Source organism: Zingiber officinale, chromosome 1B (genome assembly GCF_018446385.1).
Source record: "Zingiber officinale cultivar Zhangliang chromosome 1B, Zo_v1.1, whole genome shotgun sequence".
Lineage (NCBI taxonomy): Eukaryota > Viridiplantae > Streptophyta > Magnoliopsida > Zingiberales > Zingiberaceae > Zingiber > Zingiber officinale.
Genome location: NC_055986.1, coordinates 7,095,563 through 7,101,562, shown reverse-complemented (window position 1 = coordinate 7,101,562; position 6,000 = coordinate 7,095,563).

Genomic DNA, 6,000 nt, shown 5'->3' with positions numbered 1-6,000 from the left:
CCGAGTCGAAGAAATGTTTTAGTATTTATTATTATGTTTTTAGAAAATTGAACGAAGCGATTTTGTCGTAATGTAAATGTTGGAACATGGTAAGCTACATTTGTTTATATATTATGTATCGTATCCCATTCCATGTGTCTGTTTTTTTAATAAAAAAAATTCATAAACAGCTTAAATAACTTAATTATGTTTAGTTGCCTAACTTTTTATAAGTGTTTAAATTAATGAAGATAGTACAAGTACCGCACAATATCACGTTGAACAAGTTGACGATTTTAATATATAAAATGGCTCAATTTACCCCTGTTATCCTTTTTGGACAAGACAATAATTGTCCATCTATTAAATTACATTCTTTATCTCATTTTACAATTTCCAAATAAACACAACGTAACTTTCCCCAAAAGTTAACATCGAAAAAGGATCTCTGACATCTTATCATAACGGGATAAACGTATCTATGTCTAGACAGTGGGATCTTCTTCCGTACGATTTTCTGTCCATCCGCACCGTCAGTCAGCGGCACCAACTCCTAAAAGGATGTTCTATCCATATGCACCATTAATCGGCGGTACTAACTCCCAAAAGGATGTTGACACGTATCCCCCTTTTCATTTATCGACTGTTAGTTCGACTGGACTCCCCTTGATCGGTCCGACCGACCGCCTCTTTGAACTCATGAGCCCATGTCTGGGCCGATCGACTTGAGTGCCCCTTGCCTCGGTGCGTTGTAGGCTCGGCCAACCCTCTCTGAACTCTTCCGGTCGACCGGGAATGAACCCCTTGACTTCGGCGACCACCAAAGCGCTGAACTTCCTTGGAGGTAGGCCCTCCCGAGTCACCACCGGATCACATGCCTCCCCTTTAAGTCTAGTCGAAGGAGGCTGTAAGTCCGACTGACTGGACAAAAATGGTGCGAAAATATTACTCCCTGTTTGGCGCTCCGGTCGGCTATGTTTCTTCACGGGAGATCCGTCGATCGGCCTAAGTTTTCCTTTACGAGGTGGGGCCTTCCACAGGCTGATCGGTCAGCGTGAGGGAGCGTCTGACCATGAGCTGCTATCCCCGTTTCGGTCGGCCCATAGAGCTATTGCCCTGGCGCTTCTCCTCAGAAAAATCTCTTGAAACTAGCGCCATTCTGAGGCGTTAATACGGAGCACACCTTCTTAATTGTTCTGACAATTGCCCTATGAGCGCATGCCACGTATCACTGCCTGCTGCCGCACGCTCGATGTGACAGGGGGGTATGCGACCTTTGGCGATTTGAATTTCAACGGCCGGATTTGTCCCTAGCTATTCGTGATACCGATCGGACGGTTTAGCCTTTCCTTTAGAGGTTCATAAGCTAGCGGCCACTGCCTTCCTCCTTCAACGTTTTTGTTTCCGGCGATTTCCTCTGTGTTCTTCGACGAATTCTTCTGCTGCTCTCGCTGCTTCCGCCTCCGGTGAGTCCATTGCTTTCTTCTGTAGCCCTTCTCTATTCTGCCCTCTTCGATGCTCCTCCGGCGAACTCCTTCATCTATCTTTCGCTCCCCTTTCTTCGCTTCTTCTTGGCCCTTCTCGGTTACTTCTCCGACCATGGCCAGTACCTCACAGTCCTCGATCCCGGCTTCGGGTCCTTGGTACAACAACATGGAGTCTAGGTTTGATGAGGACGATGCTCGGGCCCTCGCGAATACCTTCGAGCTTCCCCTTGGCTATGAGATCCATGTTCCGTTAGCCACTGATCGGCCATCTGGTCCACCGAGCGACTGTGCTTGCTTCTTCCGGGATCAGTTTGCTGCCGGTCTGCAGATGCCCCTTCATCCCTTCATTGTAGATGTGTGTAAATATTTTGGTTTATCCATTTCCCAGTTAGTCCCGAACTCTTTTCGCCTTTTGTGCGGGGGCAATTATCTTATTCTGCTTGCATCGTATCCCTCTGACCCCTTCCGTTTTCCACTACTTTTATTACCCAAAGCTCTCCGATCAGCCGGGCACCTTCCTCTTGCAGGCTCGCCCTGGCCTAGTCTTTTTTGACAGGGTACCCTCCTTCAATAAGCATTGGAGAGAATGTTTATTTTTTGTTCGCTTTCCCGATCGGTCACCGTTCTAAACCACTTGGCAACTTTCGTTGGGGCCCCAACCATCACTGCCTCGCTATAAGAGCACTCCGGCCTACTTACAAGCCGCCTCCATGCTAGCCGGTCAGAAGTTCAACATTCATAAGTTGTTGGAGGAAGGAGTCCTGGCGCTCTTCGGTCTTAGCCCGATCAGCCCGTCCGAGCCAGCCAACTTAGGTAAACTGTTGACTCACTTTTTTTTTTTTTGTCTAACTGATTTCTTTCTTTATTTTGCAGACGACATCATGATGAGGGCACGCTTGGTTGGGCAATCGAAGCTTACTATCGCTGACGTCGACAAAGTAGTGGTCGAAGTTTTGGCCGAGCACGGATTCCGACCAGACGATCTTCCAGAGCAATCACCCACCGATCGCGGGCTTGTAGGCATTCAGGAGGCTGGTGGGGAGTTGGGTCAAGTGCCGACAGAAGGAGCGGCGATGGGTGCGCCTATCGCAGAACTTCCGGCCACCCAATCCATTCCCGAGGAGGGCTCTCTATCAGAGACACTGCTCGAGAATACGCGCAAGAGGCGCCGAGTGGAGAAAGCTGCTCGCTCAGCGTCTTCAGCGGTGAGGATCGCTGATCGGACTGGTGCTTCCGGACCGACATTGCCGGAGGCCACCAATGTCTCCTCCGACCGGACACTCTCCGATCCTCTTGTTGCCCCTCCCATCACCAGTTTGCCGCCACTATCGGGTCAAGGTCGTATCTTAAGGTTAAGCATTAACCCTGCACCCTCGTCTTCCCGAACTAGCCGGTCGGCTTCCTCTCATTCAGCCTCGACCTGCAGGAGACGCGTCACTGCAACCCTCCATCTTCCTACCGAAGAGCTTTCAGAACCGGGGGGCTCGGCGGCTCAGACTAAACATCAGATCATCATTCGGGGCCACCTGGTCGAGATGTGGGAGGATGCACGAGCCCGGGTGGCGGCCGCGCCTCCGGGCATGCTGGCAGATAGCCACACTAGGCAACTTACAGGCGTGAGTTTTTCTTTCATCTTTCGTACCAACTTATTTGGCCTCGTCCCTGATCTACTCCGGGTTCTTGTTTCTGCAGTTTTGGGTGGACGACCTGACGATGTGTCAGAGACTCGCTTTTGTGGAGGATGAGCTGAGACGGTTGAAGGAAGCTCCTGGCCAGTCGGGGACCACTCATGGTCTGAACGACGCTCAAGTGGCTCAGCTGCAGGCCGACTTGGCCAAGAGTGAAGAGCTGCAACCTGCCGAACGGGGTAAGAGTGCTGAGCAGGCCGGATACATCGACCGGCTCAAAAAAGAGATCACTACCTTTGAGAGTAAAATCACGTTTGCCACTATCCGCAAGCAAAGGGTCGTTGATGATCTGGAGAAGAAGAATGTGGAAGCCCGGGCTCTCGAGCATAAGCTGAAACAGGCAGAGGACGAGCTGAAGAAGGCGGAGGACCTCCTGGCGTCCGAACGACAAACCCGCAAGTCCGAAGAAGCCACTTTAAGGAGCTAGCTGTCCGACAAGGATGCTGATCTCGCGGTGGTGAAGGCGGACCTGGAGGGCGCTCGGTCGGCCCTGGAGGCGCATAAAGAAATCGAGCCTAGTCGCTTCGAAGAGATGAAGGTGGCTTACATCCGGTCTGACACCTTCGTTGACAAGTTCGTTGCCCGGATTCTTCGACTTTTCGGACTTGCCGTTAACAACATTTTTGACCAACTCAAGAAGAAGGGGCACCTGCCCGCTGATATGGCAGGCACTATTATTGACTGCGACCAGCTCAAAGACTCCATTCCAGACGACGCTCTGGATTGCTTGGAATGAGTGTTGCCATCTCTTTGTATGCCTTGTTTGGAGGTCTTTTGGTTGTACTTTCTGTTTGCCTTCATCCGATCGGTGTCAACTTTTAGGCAAAATTCGGGTCCGTCTTCTTTCTAACATTTTTTTTCCGTTTTTCCGTTTGTCTTCCAAATACGACTAGTGATCGTCTTCATACCCGCTTATCTAGTCGATGATTTGTGTACGATTCAGGTGGCGTGAGAGTTTGAGGTCGCCGCTCGACCGCCGATTATGCTAGGGTTTAAGGTCATCGCTCGGCCGCCGATGACGCAGGGGTTTAAGGTCGCCGCTCGACCGCCGATGATGCAGGGGTTTAAGGTCGTTATTTGATCGTCGATGACTCTAGGGTTTAAGGTCGCCGCTCGACCGCTGATGACGCTAGGGTTTAAGGTCGCCGCTCGATCGCCGATGACGCTAGGGTTTAAGGTCGCCGCTCGACCGCCAATGACACAGGAGTTTAAGGTCGTCATTCGACCGCCGATGACGTTAGGGTTTAAGGTCGCCGCTCGACCGCCGATGATGGTAGGGTTTAAGGTCGCTGCTCGACCGTCGATGACGGAGGGGTTTAAGGTTGTCGCTCGACCGCCGATGACGCTAGGGTTTAAGGTCGTCGCTCGATCGTCGATGATGCTAGGGTTTAAGGTCGCCGCTCGACCGCCGATGACGTTACGGTTTAAGGTCACCGATCGACCTCGCCGCTCGACCGCCGATGATGCTAGGGTTTAAGGTCACCGATCGACCTCGCCGCTCGACCGCCGATGACGCTAGGGTTTAAGGTTGCCGCTCGACCGTTGATGAAACGCTCGTTAAGAAGTGGTTTGGAGAAATCCAATTGTTTTCTTCCAGTGTCCAACAAGAATACATACATGCCAGGGTACATGAATTCACTCGCGCGCCTCTTACCAGGCTCTGTAAGGTTGGAGGTGGTTTGTGCTCCATGGTCGATCCAGCCTTCTTCCTTCTGCATCTTCCAAATAGCAGGCACCCGATTGCAACTTCTCCACTACTTTGAACAGGCCTGACCATAGAGCTTCCAACTTTTTGACGTCGCCGATCGGTTTAACCCTTTTCCAGACTAGATCGCCCACCTGAAAAGATCTAGGGATTACCCGCCAATTATAATTTTGCCGCATTCTTTGTCGGTATGCCGCAAGCCAGGCAGCTGCCTTGTCGCGAGCCTCGTCGATCATGTCGAGTTCCATCCGCCTCCTTTTGTCATTTCCTTCGTCGTAGTGCAACACCCGATCGGACTCAACTCCAATCTCCACGGGGACGACAGCTTCCCCGCCATATACCAGATGGAAAGGAGTGAGGCTGGTTCCCTCTTTGGGGGTTGTTCGAAGTGCCCATAACACGCTAGGTAGTTCGTCCACCCAACTGCCTCCCAGGTGGTTGAGCCGGACACGCAGTATTAGGAGGATTTCCCATTTAGTGACCTCAGTCTGTCCATTGCTCTGGGGGTAGGCCACGGAGGTAAAGGCTTGCTGTATGCCGTAACCCTCACACCATTCCTTTAGCTCTTGGCCGGTGAACTGTCTTCCATTGTCCGAGAAGAGTCGTCGAGGAATGCCAAATCGACATATGATGTTCTGCCATATGAACTTCTTGACCATACTTTCTGTTATCCTTGCTAGCGGCTCGGCTTCCACCCATTTTGAGAAATAATCCACAGCTACGAGCAAGAACTTTCTTTGACCGGTCGCCATAGGAAAAGGGTCGACTATGTCCATTCCCCATTGGTCGAACGGGCATGCGACAATGGACACTTTCATTTCTGCGGCCGGGCGATGTGCCAAATTGTGGTACCTTTGACAGGACAAGCAGGTGGCCACCACCCGACTCGCATCTTCCTGGAGTGTAGGCTAGAAGTATCCTACCAGGATAACTTTCCTTGCCAGCGACCGTCCACCTGGATGTCCCCCGCAGAAACCTTGATGTACTTCTTGAAGGATGTATTCAGCATCCTCATGACCCACACACTTGAGTAAAGGGAGTGAAAATGCCTTTTTATATAATTGCTCACCCACTAATGTGAACTGAGCGGCTCGCTTCCTTAGAGTTTGATCGGCTTCATGGTTTCCCAGTTGGCCCCCCG